Below are 17,599 nucleotides of genomic sequence, written 5' to 3' on the forward strand. Positions count from 1 at the left end.
AATTTGTTGAGAGTTGGTGCTGTGTAAAAAAACTCAATAAAGATATAAATACGTAAGTACCCACATACACAACAATAGTAACAATCAAAGAAGCATTTACCAGTACACACTGGCACAAGGGCGGGTATCATTGCCAAGGTCAGTGCTGCTCATTTTATGAACCTCATAGCGATGAAAGGCTTTTCGAGTCCAGGAGTCTCAGGATCTGGAGTTACAAATAAATGCATTCTGTTTTCAGTGCATCAGCTCAGGAAGGATGATTGGCTGATGCTTCAACGTCGGTTTCTGCAGCCCTGGCTTAACTATAACTGGAAACTTTAGCAGATGATTTATGCCCGAGGTAATCTTTGCGTTCAATCATCTGCCATTGGTTGATAACGTCGCTGTTAAAAGTGTCACGCTGAGCGAATTCGGGCAAACTGTTGAAGAGAAAGTTTTGTTTTGAAGAGAATCTAAACTTAATCGGTAGGACGAGCGTTGAGTCTGAAGCCGGCCCACCCCGGAGGGGTGAGAGTTAATGGTCTTTCTCTGGGAGGCCTGATGTGTATCAGGAGCAGAGGCGTCCATTCAACGGCTGATATATGTTCTGATGTTCAGATTCAGGGTGCGGCTCCGCATAGAGATGGGGGCAGACAGCAGCAGCCTCGTCCTTCTCTTGTAGGACGTCCTGGCGTCTCTCATTTCAGAGCTCAAGGCCTCCAGCTTCCAGCCGAGGAGTTTCTGCCTTAGACGGTAAGTGGTGGAGAGCAGCGATGCTTTAAGCAACAGGGGCAGATGTAGCAAAGGCTTGAGTCACACAAGCTTTAACCCCTTCACAGCTAGGCCTTTTCCCCACCTGTCCTAAGGCTTTTTTGGGCTATTTGCGGTAGTTTGCGATTTGGCCCCAAGAACTCTACTCTATACCTCCGCACTCTGTACTTTTCCACTCTATGCCACTGCACTCTATGACACTCCATTATGCACTACTTCTTTTTATGTCACTCCATTCTACACCACTCTACTATACTCTGCAGGACTCCACTCTCTGCCACTGCACTCTACATCACTCTACTCTATGCCACTGCACTCCATTCTACACTACTTCTGTCTATAGCACTCCATTCTTTGCCACTCTACTTTACCCTGCAGGACTCCACTCTATGCCACTGCACTCTACACCACTCTACTTTACTCTACACCACTGCCCTCTATGCCTTTACACTCTACTCTGATCTGCACCACTCTACTCTTCAGCACTGCACTCTGCACCACTCTACATCACTGCACTCTATGCCACTGCACTCTACTCCTCTCTACTCAACTGCACTCTATGCCACTGCACTCTACACCACTGCACTCTGAATCACTCTACTCTACCCCACTGCACTCTACATCACTGCATTCCATGCTGCTCTACTCTGCACCGCTCTACTGTATTCCACTGCACTTGGTGTCACTACTCCCTTCACAACTCTACTCTAGTCTGCACCAATCCACACTATGTCACTGCAATCTATGCCGCTGCATTCTACATCACTGCACTCTACGCCAGCCTACTCTACTCTGTACCACTTTACGTCACTGCAGTCTAAGCTACTGCACTTTGCACCACTGTACTCTCCTCTGACCCACTCTACTCTATGCCACTACTCACTGTAACCCACAGCTCTCTACGCCACTCTACTCTACTCTGCATCACTGTACTCTACACCACTGCAATCTATGCCATTCGACTTTATTCTGTAGCACTCTACTCTATGCCACTGCAGTCTATGCACTACAGTCATCACTACTTTATTCTACACCACTACATTTTATGCCACTCTACTCCACTCTGAATCACTCTAAACTATAGAATGGCACTCTACACCACTGCACTCTATGACCCTCTACTCTGCACTATTCTACTTTATGTCACTGCACTCTATGCCACTGCAATCTACACAGTCCACTCTACTCTACCCTATACCACTCCACTATACTGTGCGCCACTGTATACCACTCCACTCTATGGCACTCCAGTCCACTGTATACCACTGTATACCACTTTGCTCTACACCACTCCACTCTGTGGCACTCTACTCTTCATTATTCCTCTCCACTCGACTGCACTGTACTCCACTCCACACAGTGCCACTTTATGCCACTCTACCTCATTCAACTCCACACAATGCCACTCTACTCTATGGCTCAGCACTGCTCCATTCTTCTTAATCTATCCCATTCCACTCTGCACCAATCTACTCTACTCTGTGCCATGCCACTCTACTCTACGCCACTCCACTCTATGCCATTTGACGCTATGCAACTACATTCTATGTCTCTTCATTGTGTACCACCTCACTGTATGCCACTTCACTGTCTGCCACCCAAAGCCACTCTCCTCCACTCCAGCCTACACCACTCCTCACCATTCTACGCCATCCACTCCACTGCACTCTACTCTACTCTAATCCACTCTGCTGTACAACAAGGTTAAAAGACATTGGCAAAGTCACTAGCTCTTTCATAGGCTTTGCCAATGCTTGATTTAAACTGGGAAGCACACTGGGCTTCGTAAAGCCCATTATGCCACAAGTAAAGCATCTGTGTACTACACAAGGCATTATTCAAAATGTGCATAATGCAGGTCTCTAAGCAAAATATGGTGACCCTCATAAGGGGGGCACATTTACAAGGAAACTGTTGGAGAACGGTGTTAAGCCAAAACTGCTAATTCCGTGCTCCGTCGGTTTTAAAACGCAGGGATGCAGCATATTCACATGAATGTGGTGCACCCCCACTTTCCCATCGCGCTGGCACTAAATTTAGCTGCCTAGCACCAATGCAGGCTCCCATACACCTTGGTGCAAGGGTGCCTGTGTTGCAGGGAATGATTATTCATGTGCAGGGAGGTGTCACTACACATAAACATTCAATAATGGCGATTTGTAACTTCTATGTGTGCTGCATGCAGCACACATAGAAACAGCAAAAACGAGGAGAAATGATTTATTGTCCTTGCTGCTCCTGCTTAAGACCAGGATTTCCCTGGTCTTGTTTTTGGCGCTGCCCTATATTAACACACTCTTGTAAATAGTGGGCAGCGTAAAAAAGAAATGGGGTTGCGGTGGAACACCCACAGCAACACCCATTGCCCGCCCCTATGCCACTGAGGACTAAGGCAGAAAGGGGCATATTTGCAAGTTGGCATTAAGGCATGTTAAGTGGAATAATGCCACCTTGTAAATATGGAACAGGGCATTGCGCCACTGGAATGTCAATAAAAGGGACTTTCCTGTGGCGCAATGCCATTGTAAATATGCCCTTTAGTTTGTTGTTATTACAACCGACCAACATAATCCATTTCAAAGCTTTTGATGTGTAGGGTATTGGCATTTTCATTTTTGTGAGAGGACCATCAGTAAAACAGACAGGGTGAGAGCTATGTGTTGCTCCCAGTACATACAGTGATTAGGCCTGTGAGGTGTGCTGTGGACAGACCAATTGAAAATGAAGAGCATACCACTGAATACCAGTTTAAAATGCTGCCTCAATGTTCTTTCTTTTTGAGCTCATGCCACTCTGTGGGCACAGAGAATGTTGTTGCAAACTTAAGTGTGTTATATTTAGTTTTAGGTAGTATGACTTTGAGTCGGTCAGTTGTATTGCTTATGTTCTGGCTCTAGATTTGTGGGGACTTGGGAGTTGACTGCCTTGACTGAAGGCAGGTACTGTGCTGTCTTCCCAATAAATCTGGATCTACTACAAGTGTCTATCATTTTAATCATCAATTGAGCTTCAGAAAAGAGGTGTTAATTAATCAAACATCTGACATTGTGAATACAACTGGTAGGTGTTAAGATGGTGGTTTGAAAAAATATCGGTCACAAAAAAAATCACAATCAACGAATCAGCATTTTTATAGCGCAGCACTATCACCCTTTGGGGTATCTGGGCGCTGTGGATGCGACGTCTCCGTTTAAGATCCAGGGCAAGAATGAGCACAAAGAGGAAAAATAAAGTTCAGAAATGAGCGAGAAGAAGCAAAATAATGGGCAGAACGAGCTGAGCGAGGCAAAAAAAGATGACAGAAGTGGTCTGAAAAAGGCAGAGAAAAGAGCAGAAAGCAAGCAGAAAAGAAGGCAGACAATGGGCACAGGAGGCACAAAACTAAGACAGCAGAGGGTAGCGGACTGTGGGCAAGCTGGACAGGAGAACTGTCGCAGGGGGAGCTGGCACAAGGACACAAATAAATTGAGAACAAACATATCAGGTTTACATACTTATTATATAAATTACAAAAAATACACTGGACCAGAATATTGCCAAAAATAGGTAAGTAAGTATATTGAAAAATGAATATGCAGAAACATGGTCCCAAGTCCAGAAGATTAGGCTACTCTCTAGAGTGAAATTTTATTGTAACACATTTCAGCATACAGTTATCTTCTTCAAAAAGTAATGTAAACAGTTACCAGTGAGCATAATGCTAATGGTGACAATAAAACATGGTGAAAGGACAAACACTTTACTCCAATAAAAATGTGTTTACTTGCACAGCATAACAGTATCCAACATAAAAATAGGACTGGTAGCCAGGGGCCATATCAGTGGATTGTCGATCCTCACAAAGGAATGACTATGGTGCAATATATGATACCCAAACAAAATACACTATTCATTGGGAAATAATACATAAACATAATAAAAATCTAGCAAACATTTCCTGGAAATAACCAACCCCTTCCTCCTTCGTTATGTGTGCGTCAAATGTCTGGCCAGCACCTCATACCAAAAATAGGCTACTAACTGTGCTCCAGAATAATTCACTATTTTTAGGGTGCTGGCATCAGTGAGCTTTGTCTATGCCTCATACCTCAAGACAGCCTTACAGCTTGCTAATAGTAGCTTTTATTGACTTCGACAGGCATTCACTGAAGCTGGGTCCTTGGGTTTGATACGTAACGCTGCCCTCAGTTCCCTTGCTGCTCTTGAACTTGTATGATCAAACCATCTTGGGCCACACTCTTTCAGGCCCCTGGCTGGCTCTCTTAAGAGATCCTCAGTAGCACAAGAGATAAGCACAGAAGGTGTCAAGGATAGTGTCTGGTGCTTCCTGCCCTTTGGCGCAAATATCCAATTCTCCTTCGTACCTTGAAAAGGGAGACTGGTTAAAAATTTCCGGGGTGATCTGGGCTCACCTTAGCCTTCTGCCCTGACCTGTAACCTTGAGGGGCCCCGTTACACAATTATTCCTGTAATCCCCTGGCCGAAACCAGCTAATTGTGGCACAGAGGGGTTATGATCACTATAAATACTGGCCTCAAATGAAAACTGCATCAGAAAGGGGAAACATGGACTAGACACATGAATAAAATCAATATAGTATATGCACCCCCTCCCTGAGAAGTTTGGAACAGGAGGCCTCCTTGTTCGATCTGCTCGACACATTGCCATAATCAATAAACCTGATTAGTATGCGTTACATGCATTCCCAGTGCCTTGGACTTCCTGGATTGGGCAAATTCAACACAGAAGATCCTCACATAAGTGAAGGTTAAAGTCCCCAGCAATCATTAGAAACCTGTTATAACTAAACTTTGATGTCTTGCTGTTTAAAAACACACCTAGCCTAGTAATGTTACAGGCATCTGGGTCAACAGCAGTGGCAAAAATTAACCAACAATAACTTATCGACCCAAGAGAAAATACCAAAGCCCTCAAACAGGGATTGTCCATTGGCAACACCTTCATATGACAATTGATGGCCACAAAGATGATCAGACCACTGTTGTGTCTTCCAGCCCAGGGGGCCGAATCGATTAGTGAGGGAAATACCTTGAGTCGACGTATGACTAAAAGGCTGCTGGTGTAGAATGGGATCCTGGTGAGGCCAGTTATTCCCTTCCCCAGGTTCTCTTACTCTAATAGCACTATCATAGAAGTAGCCCAAGGGAAGGGCTACTATGGATGAGGCTGGGCTGCAGGAGTTGTTCTGGGCAACTGCATGCAAAACCCATTCTACCATGTGTAGGCTATTAAAATTGATAGCAACACAGTCTCCACCCATATCTTTACCGGACCTGCCGATCCACGAGACTCCTCATACCAAATTTATATAGCCCTTCATTCTTAGGCCCAGGATCGTGTTGCGAGACAACCAAACACTTTGTTGTTTAGTTGATCAACGGCTTCAGTACCATGTCAGGGTAATACCGAAACATTACCAAGAACTACTACATATGGGATTGACTCTGGGCATAGGTCTGGAGCCAGTAACCTCTGCGTCTGACTTTTCTCCATCTGCATTGATGCCCGTGTCTCTTGGCACGCCCCTGTCCCACTCGAAGGTTCTCCCCATGCGATGTTTGCTGGCCCTGAACAGGTCTGACCATTAGAACAGGAATGTCTGTATCTGTTATTACACCCGAGGTGTCAGCCTTCGAGGGATTTGGGTCTGTCGATGGCCGGAAGGGAAGAAGTCTTTGGCCGTGCATGTCTCCCTGGGGTGGAATAGTCCTCTGCCCTTTGATCCCATTTGGCCCATGGTAATTTGCTCTCAAACGATCTACCTCGAGGGCCAGGCTCTCCTCCTGGCCTACTCAGGGTTGGTCGTGCCTCTATTTGGATATCCTGTTGTGGCTTTAGAAGCTTCAATTTTATGATGGCTAAGTGTTGCAAAATGGGGTCTAATTTGTGGTCCATGTTTGTCAGAAGTAACTCAAGCAAGCCTTCTATCATTCTTACCAGTTCATTGTTAGATAACCTATTGTTTACCCCTGTCCAAACCCTTTGCCCTTGGGTGTTTCGCTTTAATCGCTTTACTGCAATGAGAAATACCAATGTCAGGGGTTATATTTTTCTTCAGTGCAATATTACCCCTCAGTCTGATTTCCATGAGTGAGACAGCGGGATAAACAGTAGTATTTAACATTTGAAACCCTGTGTTTTTTCTCTGCAATAATTGGGGTGGGAGGGAACCTGCAGCTTTGACATTTGCACCCTTGCTATAATTGGAGTCAGATACAAACTCCTGTTTTCTGTCTGATCCCAATGAGGATGCAGGCATTATTGTCGTTTTTCCTAAGAGGAGTGGTGCAAAAGATCTTACCTGGCAGTGAAAGCTGTGTCACACTGCCCCTGTTCAAGGCTTTTTGAATGGCCCTGCATTTTTCCCAGTGGGCTCTGCTATCGGTGAGTATCAACAGTACTTAAGCTCTGCAACCAAATGTCCCACTATCTATATCAGAAGTGAGGTATTCAACCTCATACCAGCCTTTGGGTTGCCTGAAGGTGACAACTATACTGGGTTCAGTAGCACAAGCTTTCTTTACATGAACCTCTGAAGGGGACAATACTCTTTGATCTCCTCTGGATACCCATGCTGCCCTAGTAACTGGGGTCCATACTTTCCTCCCATAGTGTCATGTTTTGTTAAATGTATGTTATAAAGAATTACTTTCACTGTCGACTCAGAAGGCTGAGGATTGTCAGCCAGTAAAAAGCAATGTTTTGTAGAGTTCCTAAACTGAAATGCACTTTAATTTTTTAATTTGGGGAGAATATTTTGGGGAACTTCAATTGCACAGGGGAACCTTTTATATGCTGTGATTTTTTTAAAACTCTGAATCGGACTTGCAGGGACTTTGGGGAACTGAGGGGCATATTATCAAGAAACGGTGTTAACATTATCGCCACTTTAGGGGCAGAAAACTGCTGCTAAAGAGGGGATAATGGACTTGATAATATGTCCTTGTGAATTCCCTTAGAAGCCCATGTTCTGGTGTGAACATGGGCTTCTATGGGAATTTTCAACGGCGTATTTTCGAACCCATTATCGCCGTTTTAGAAGCAGTTTTCTGATGCTAAAACGGCGATAATGTTAACACCGCGCTTGATAATATGCCCCAATGTTATTAAAGAAGTATGGCAGCCATTTTTCCTTAACACATCGGGAGGCGGCATCTTAAATCAGCAATCTAGTTTTAGTCACTAGGAAAGTCAACTCTCTTAGACAAAGGTAAATTTCTGCAGAGCTTTGGTTCAAACATGCAGTACATGCATTAAAGCTTCCCTTACTCTGGAATAAAAGAAATGGTGCCCATTAAATTGGCACAGAGAAACAATATTCCCCCTTCCGTCACATTAGGCCTGATTCACAGAACTAACTTAAGACAAAATACTAAACTTACTACTTTTGGTATTCACAGAAGTTAGGATTTTGTCTTAAGACAGACTTAAGTTAGGATTCTGTCTTAAGTTTGTCTTAAGTCTGTCTTAAGACAAAATCCTAACCTCTGTGAATACCAAATGTAGTAAGTTTAGGAATTTGTCTTAAGTTAGTTCTGTGAATCGGGCCCATGGTTTTTACCTTCTCTCCAGGTAGAAAAATGCATCACTAAATAACTGGAATGTAAAAAGACAACAAAGGTATGATTTCAGAGATAAGGCAGCATATAAAGCTGCTATCAGTGCCTTCTAAAAAATATCTTGAAAGCAGGGGCGGATCAATAACAGTAGCATAACAATATTCCAGATAATAGAGTAATTTGTGTCCCTGGCTGGAGATTAACAAAATGTGGAAACCTCAAAAGCATTGTGCAAACCTCACCAATTATTTTCAGGAAAAAATTACTAACATCTAATCTGGTTATTGATAATTCTATTGTTGTCCTTTCACCTCAAATGGAAAATCCATTAACTTTAGAAAGACAAGAACTAACAGTTTTCAATTAGATTTCCCTTACAGAATCAGAGGCAGTGCTCTTGATGGCCAGCTTCGGCTCTCCATCAGACCTCTGTCCACCAACAATTCTCAAACTTATTGCACCTTTCTCAAATAAACAGATTAATCTACTTTTTAATGAATCGTAAAGTCAGGCATTTTTACCCGGATTAGGAAGAAGAGTTAGGGGCATATTATCAAGACCGCCGTTAAAATTATTGCCGCTTCAGCAGCAGGAAACTGCCGCTTAAGTGGCGAAAATGGGCTTGATAATATGACCTTGTGAATTCCCATAGAAGCCCAGGTTCACACCAGAACCTGGGCTTCTATGGCAATTCACAAGGCCATATTATCAAGCCCATTATCGCCACTTTAGCTGCAGTTTCCTGCTGCTGAAGCAGCAATAATTTGAATGCTGTTCTTGATAATATGCCCCGTAGTTCTTCCACTGCTAAAAAAGGGCACTGTAGATGCTGCTGGTTTGAGTATTTACAGACCTATTTCTCTTCAGCCAGTATAGAGAAAAATGCTGATGCACCTGGTTAACACCCAGTTATCCAAAATGACAGAAAACATCATACAGCAACTAAGGGAGGCAGGAATCACGAGTACAGTCAACAGCTGTCTAAAATCATTATCTGAGAGGGAGCAGGCAATCCATATTGCACTGTTCACCTCTGATGTTCATAAATGGAGATGCACGATACCAAAGTGCTCAACACTGAGTACTACGCTATTTGCCATTTACTTATCATTGCTGGGAAAGTTTGTGGTGAATTGGGATTTCAACCTCGTATCCTATCAATAGGATGCTTACCTGATGCTATCATTTCAGCAAATGGATGATGGCACTGTTGGGAACGTGCATGGATACCTGACTTCAGTACCAAATTGGATGAAATACTGCTGACTGAAGCTGAATTCAGACAAATCCAACATTCTTATCTTTAGAGAATCTACCCTTCTTGATGTTGGAATGTTGTGGCTGTAAGACCTAGGGCTCCATTTGGTTCCCAAACATGGAAAAGAAAATGTGTGCATAACATTTGACAGCAACCTTTCCTTTCATCTGCAAATAACGGCAATCACATCTGCCTGTTTAACACTATTGAAATACTTGAAAAAGACATTGAACTTTCTCCATGTATGGAGGTAGAAGCATAGAGAGGCAGTTGGGGTAGCATGATATGGCGGTGGTGGACAACCCTACCCCCTTATTCAGCAGTTCTTGTCTCCCTTACTGCAAACAATACCACTTAAATCCTGAAATCCAAGATGGGGAAACCTTTTCTCCCATGTGCAGAGCCTCTGTTTTCAGCTAGAGGTGTAGCTGGGGACATGAGTAGCTCACTTTGTAATGGTCACTTACAACTGGTTCTAGGGATGGCTTGCCGCCCACTGGGTGTGGAGCCAGTCTGGCTAGGATGATCAAAGGTTTGCCTTCCCTGGGAGTCACCTCACATTTACCTGTGAAAGGGCAGCCATTTATAAATTAATGTAGTTGCTGGGTTCAAACTGGCTACTCTTCCTGGATGCAGAAGTAAACACTGCCACACACCCTGGCCATCAATTGTTTCTGCTCATGGTGTAGTTTTCACATACCTCCTTATGTTCAAGCAGTGGCAGAGCTGTTAGTAGGTTACTGCTCATTAGCTTATGGAATGGTTAGTCAGGTAAAAGTTAAACTTGTAAACGTTACTTTTCTTCAATATTTTTTAAGACTCTGGGCCCGATTCACAGAACTAACTTAAGACAAAATCCTAAATTTACTAATTTTGGTATTCACAGAAGTGCAGCTGCACGCTTTACAAGTTATCTTAACATAACAAAACCTAAGCACACATTTGTTTTTTTCCCTATGTGGATACAAATGACCTATGGAGAAACCACTCATCTACATCCCCAGCAAATCTGGTGTCATCCTTTCACTCCCGACCCTGGAAAGGGATTTAGGCCAGTCTGGGGTTGTTGTAAAAAATCCTACTATTTCCATGGTGGAAAGAGGAATGAGACGGGCTTTTACCCTCCATTTAGATGAATCTTCATTACAATATTACTTTTTTACTTTCTAAAACCAATAGGGTGACAGAACAATAGGTGTAAACAGGCAGCAAATAATTATAATACCAGGAAATTAATATACATTCTATTTTGCAGTAAATATTTACTTAGAAATATTCAAAATCCTTTTGAAGTGATTTGTAGCAAGAAACAAAGATGAACATCCCTTGATATGCTGATAATGTGGTTAGCAGGCTGATGTTATTATAAAGTGTTCCGAATATCCTGTGTTGACTGCAGTTCTTCTGTAGCAGTCAGCCACCCACCAACCCACAATTCCTTTCATTGTCATCCATTTGTTTAGCCATAGACATCGGCTGTACAAACAAGGGATGCTTGAAAGGTATTTTTTTTCACTTTATTAAAAGGTGGGACATGTGCATTTTGTAAAGCCTGTAGATATAGTGGCTTATAAATGCCACTGCAAGCCAAGACTATTGCCTTTAATAATGCTTGTTTGATTTTGTTTCTTAACAATAAATCATGCTGCCATGCTTTGATCCCAATTCTAACCATGCGTACAAATGTCACTCCATACAGCTGAAGATTGTGAACAGTCGGGGTTGCCCACATAGTCTGGATTGCATCCCAGCCCCGGGACATATCCTGCACCCAACCTCTCTTGTGGCTAGCCCATCTATGGAAGGCTCTCAGATGTGTGTAGTGAGGTTTAACTGAACTGTGTGTTGGGCAGCAAGTCCATGTGCTCAATTCATCACCCACCATGTGGCCTCTCCTCAGCGTTCATAATTACTCAGTTTTTTATTTTAACCCCTCCCCTGCTGGTGACGGAACCACTCCGTCATCAGCCTCGGTCGCGCTTTGCTGATGACGGAGCGGTTCCGTCACGGCCCGTTCGGAACGCCTGCGCGGATTCAGCGCCTGCGCTGAACGTTTTATTGAGCGGGCGGGGCCGTGACGGAACCGCTCCGTCATGAGCACAGTGCAACCGCGGCTGGTGATGGAGCGGTTCCATCACCAGCATGCGCCCGCCGCTCTTCCGCCCTGCCCCCTTAGCACTGCGGCGAAATAGCCGCCACAGTGAAGGGGTTAATTCAGTTTTCGGTTGGCTGACCTCAGACCTGAGGACACCCTGGTTCAGTTTGTAGTCCGCTGACCAGTCTCCAGGTCTGTGTACTCAAGGTCCTCCTGTGGTATACTAAGCAACTTGGGCTAAGTGGTTCTAAGGAACCTGCAGTCAAAATGTTTTTGAAGCTGGAATTGTGGGCTGCATTGACCCCCATATTGTTCTGGGTCTGATAACATGTTTTGCCTCATCCTTTAAGTTCCATCAGTAATGTTTCTAACCATTCGGTGCCCCATGTCCCAAACTACGTAATGGTGACATCAATGTTTTTCAGAGTTACGTTTGTGGTCTTAGTTGATATTAGCAGGTCCCTGGCGATGTTTCTTCATGTATATCAACAGACAGCTAAATAATAGTTAGACCAGGTATTCGATTAAGGTAATCATAGACTTACCATTGTGTCATATTTTTGTGGTGCTTGGAAAGAGTCTCCACTGGTGAGGAGTGTTAGAAAGTTAAACTTCACTAGCTCTGTATCCTCCTTAGATCTCTGGTTGTGATCACGCATGGTTCTGACGCATTTGCAGGCGGAGATACGGAGTTGTGAGTAGGGCGGTGCTGCAGACGAGCTGCAGACGAGTTGCGGAGACCGGGAGTTGAGACCTGGCCGAGAACTTGGAAGTCGAGAGCCGCGGACACGCAGAGAGGCGGCGTATCCGAGACATCCAGGGAATAACAGTGAAACAGTGAGTGGGAGCCACTAAGCCCGGGAGTTTGGGTTAGGGCGACCCGGGATGTGCCCCCCTTCGCTCCGCCCTCGGATCAGTAGTGTCCTGTGCTCGGGGCCTACGAATAAGTGACACAGACACGTGGTGTTGCGTTAAGTGGCCAGACTCACCCTGGTCCACGCCCAGGTCCCTGGGTTCCCCTACGCGCTGGCCGAGCGTACACTGGGCCAGCCTACGGTTGTGACGTTGCGGAGTCTCCTGGGGCTACACCCCTCACAATCTGTGTGAGGTGGGCTGATCCCCACAAGGCAACATTACATTCCTCCTTTGCCTAAGGAATAAACAAACTCAACTGAGTACACAACACAACTTTAAAACTGTAAGTCTCTGACAGGAACATTCCTACTTAGTTCGCCTGGACTTCTCTGGTTCCGGCTTACAGCGGTCGACAGCAGGCTACAAAGTCCTGATACTTCTGGGACGGCTGAGGATTGGGCCGCAGGTTGTACCGTCCCTGACTGTCTCTGGTTGATGGGGTCAGAGGCACTTCACTTGACTTCCGGTCTCTCGTGCTGGCTGACCGCTTCGACAATCCTGGCCTTAGGGTTCTTCTGGGGCATGGGGGGTTCTGTTGGCTTCTCCACTGACCGACATGGGATGATCACTATCTTCTTCTTTTTTTTGTGGACTGTCCAATTCCGTGGTGTTAGTCTCGTCGAGCACCGGGAACGCCTTTGACTCATCGGCTGGGATCTTTTTTAAGAATGACACATTCCGGGTTACTTTATCAAGTCCCCGGGACGCTGTCATCATCGTGCCTTTGACGTGTGTTATTGTCCATGGATCCAGCTCGAATGGCATCCTGAACTTCCCACCAGGGTGACGATTTCGCATGAGCACTTGATCACCCACCGTGATTGTATTCTCTGCAGCATGTCTCCTCCGTGAGGCATCTTGGTTGGTTTTCGTCCGCCGTGCTAGTGACTGGTTCAGAGTGTTTGGATACTCTGTCCAAACATAATGGTGTGGGGAATCCACACAGAAAATTTAAAGCGCCTAAAGTGGACAGAAGAAATCAGCTCGAATATTCTTCGGGCAAGCTCGGATATAATAAGACTGGGCCAGGAGCAAGAGGCCAGTCTAACAGAACAATGGTCCATGTTATGCTCCCACCTGATCCATTTGTTTCCTGTAAGGCATCAAGCCCAAAGGGTCACTTCGACGCATCTATTCACACTATCTAAGACGACGAAGTCACTAAAGAAAGCGAGAAATAAGGCCCTGCGGGCACTGGCCAAATCTCCGGGAAATAGTGATTGCATATCCAATTATCAAATCTCGCAAAAATCACTCAAGCAAGCGATCAAAAAGGATAAACGGGCACATGAAAATCAATTCTGGAGTAAACTGGTGTGGGAAAGTAAGCAAAAAAACTCAAGGAAATTCTGGGCGCTTATTAACCACACCAGCTTAGGAACAGTGTGTACGGGATCGGCTAATATCCTGGAATCAGACTGGGCAAATTTCCTATTCAATCATTTTAAGTCTCCTGATTACCCAAACCCCACCGGAAATGCCAACGTAACCGAGACCAGCCGAGACCACGGACCCACGTGGAGTATAAAACAGGAAAGGGTCTCGAAATTATGTCAAAAGCAAGATCGGATGGGGCGCCAGGCCCAAATGGCCTGCCACAGACTTTGTTTAACTCAGATATCGCCCTCTGGTTAGGAACATTGGCCAATCTCTTCAACTACGCATTAAGAACAACCATAATACCAGAGTCATGGCGGGGAGCCATAATACACCCAATTTATAAATCCGGATCTCATGCACATCCGAGCAATTATAGACTCATTGCCCTCTTGGACATAGAAGCAAAGTACTATGCTGGTCTTCTACTAGAGGACCTAAGGTTATGGGTAAAGGACAATAAGCTATTGCCAATGAATCAGACAGGGTTTGTGGCAAATTCAGGAACCCGCACCAATTTGCTAGCAATATCAACTGTAGTCGACAGGGCAGTTGTAACCTCAAGATTAGTTCATTGCTGCTTTGTTGACTTCAAAGCAGCATTCAACAGAGTCCCCAGGGAGGCCCTATGGGCCAAACTAAAGATGTGGGGGATTCCAGAGAAATTACTAGAGGGAATAATTCAGCTCCACACTAGGACGTGGGTGCGGGTGAAGTTGGGGACCGGCACACATCTCTCACGTAAAATAATAACAACCAGAAGAGTGAAGCAGGGATGCGTGCTGGCCCCCCTTCTTTTTAATCTACTTGTAGCAGACCTGTCAGTGGCCCTAGACAACACTAACAGTCACTCTCCAAAGGTGGGTGGCATGATTCTAAGCAATCTTTTATATGCCGATGACTTGGCTCTCTTCAGTTTTACCAGGGTTGGGTTACAAAGACTCCTCGACAAATTGTTTGATTACACGATCAAAAACCAACTCGAGGTTAACCTGAAGAAAACGCAAGTAGTTACATTTGGTAAGAAACGATACACAGGGGGCGGTTGGTCATTCAACAATGTCAGTTTAGAAATTGGCCAGACCTATAAATACCTAGGCGTCCACCTGGACTCAAAATGTGGCTACAAAAAACAGCGCAGAGAGATCGGAGCCAAAGCAGTGACCCTAATGGTGTCACTAGGCAAACTTGCTAAAGATCTTTCCGGCCCAACCTTAGCCCCTCTCTTGGAGGTAATGAGAGCAAAAGTTGGCCCCACTTTATCCTACGGGATTGAGATTTTCAGTGGTAAAATGAACACAACCCTGACCCAACAGACAACTAAAATTTATGAAAGGGTGCTTCGGCTGCAAAAGACATCCTCCGCAGCACAGATTAGGTTGGAGATGGGGCTGACAAACTACGAGGCCTCAGCCACCGGGGCGTACCTTAACCTGTGTCACAAGTTAAGACAAGCTGAGCCAGGAACTTTAGAATCCCTAGTCTGGCAAGAAATCAGCCAGATTAACCCGGGGGGTTTGTACGGACTACTCTTTACAGACGCCATTAAGCAAATGTCAGCAAGCGATCTGTGGGCCCTAAACCCTGGCCAGATAGCTTTTAAAAAAGCCATATAAAATGTGTGAGAATGACTTCTTGTCCCACTGATAAAGCACTTTTTCTGAAACGTAGCCACGCCTGGGCCATGATAAACTCCTACAGACACCCAGCCCCAGTCAGTTATTTGGCCAGCACATACCCATTGTACTTGAAACGTGGCTTTATTGCCATCAGACTGGGTGACTGGCGTTTCTTGCAGGACTTACCATCATGGCGACGTACATCGGAAGATCTCTCCTGTAGAGGGTGTGGGAAAACAGCGGAAACCATGTTGCATGTAAGTTGCCTCTGCCCAGCCCTTAACACAGAACGCAGGTCCGGACTAAAATTAGAATGGAATAGGCTGGGGGTTCGGACTTTCAGGCAAGCCATCATGGCAGCCTTAAACCCGGAAAACATAGTGCTAAACATAAAATTTACAAAATTTGTTCAGCCAGCATATTACATCTTTAATTTAAGGAGACCATGCTAAAGTGCCTAATTTTCCTTTCTCTCACACCGAAATGAGTAACAACTGGCATTATTTTCAGTAATGTTAGACATAATCTGGTGATACTCAATGCAAGCTGGTGCCCTGTTTCAATTTTTGTGATTTTAAAGTACACCATGAGACATAAATTCCTGTTTTTTTAAAGATTGCCAATGGATTGTGTTTTTATATTTATATTGTGTGGTTATTTCTTAGAAGTTTTTATCTTTATACATGGTCAGGTTGTGAATTTGTAAATTCTTTTAAAGATATGTTTTATATCTAAATAAAGATTATTATTATTATAATGGTGTGGGATGGTGTCAGTCACTAGCCGACCAATTGTCGGAGAACCCAAAACGAAAAAAAGACCTTAGTGAAACATACATGGTGCACAAGGAATTTTTATGGTTGAACTTGTGAAAGGAGTTCAGTGAAAGAGAGGAGACAAAGGATAAAGAGTATCTGGGATTTCATAAAGGAGACATATGATGAAGAAGGAAAAGAAAGGTGGCGCGGTCACACAGGTTTTCTTTTCCTTTTTCATCATATGTCTCCTTTATGAAATCCCACCCACTCATTTTCCTTGGTCTCCTCTCCTCTCTTTCACCAAACCCCTTTCACGAGTTCAACCATAAAAATTCCTCTTGCACCATGTACGTTTCACTAGGGTCTTTTTGCGTTTTGGGTTCTCCGACAATTAAAATTTCCACAAAGACACTGAGTGCAATGAACAACAAAGTGTACACATCATGTTATATGTTCCATTGTTGTCCCTTGTATCTTTCCCAGCCCTGAGGAGTCGTAGAAAGACTATTCCATATGCGTCCATACAAGAAATCCTTGTGTTGTTTCTGATAGCTTTGCTCTGTGACATATATGTGTCGACACTGACACACCTGTTTTACTTATTTGTTGTGTGCATACGGTATCTTGTTGTATCATCCATGTCGCTGCTCGCTGGGCCATCAGGGGGTGGTTCGATTGCGTGGACTCTCCGAGGCGGACCAGTCTGTCTTCTTCCTGGTGTAGATAGGCACACTTTAGAGAAGAGATTTACCTTTCTGGAGGCACTGCAAGTCTTTTCTTGCGTGGGGCAGGCCCTGTCGTGGGGGGAAGGGCCTTCGCACCATCCGCAGGGGTGACTGCGTGAGCTCTGAGTGGGTGTGGCAGTCTTTGGCTGTGTTGTCCGAGGCCGCCATTCCTGGGCATCGGTACGAAGGACCCACACCGGTTTCTCTTTGACGACGGAGGCAGGTTTAGGGTCCATGTGCGCCTCCCTTGCTTTCAACAGTTCTTTGGAGCGGCCGAGTGTTGAGATGTCCCTCATAGGCATGTTGTGTTCTTGCAGGACCCTTTCACACAGTTTTGATGACACGCAGTCCTGAATGAACTGGGCCCGGACTTCGTTGTCCTCATCTGGGAGGGTGCAGGTGCTCGCGAGTTCCTTCAGCCTAGCATAGAACACATCCACAGATTCCTTTGGAAGCTGGCGGGCCTGGCGGAGCAGGAAGCGTTCGTAGTTGGGGTTGGTGAATGGTTCGAAGTAGGCTGTA

The 17,599-nt window shown here is 44.9% G+C and overlaps 1 protein-coding gene across 1 annotated transcript in view; it reads left to right on the plus strand.

Annotated features, from left to right (window-relative positions):
• The first annotated feature begins 631 nt into the window (after positions 1–631).
• Positions 632–17,599, plus strand: part of LOC147734935 (proto-oncogene Mas-like) — a 34,031-nt gene continuing 17,063 nt past the window's right edge. The window contains exon 1 of the mRNA XM_086953693.1: positions 632–732. The gene's annotated coding sequence lies outside the window, so the exon portion shown is untranslated. The remainder of the gene's footprint in view (positions 733–17,599) is intronic.

The sequence above is a fragment of the Lissotriton vulgaris genome, chromosome 1_2 (assembly GCF_964263255.1).
Source record: "Lissotriton vulgaris chromosome 1_2, aLisVul1.2, whole genome shotgun sequence".
In the NCBI taxonomy this organism is placed as follows: Eukaryota; Metazoa; Chordata; class Amphibia; order Caudata; family Salamandridae; genus Lissotriton; species Lissotriton vulgaris.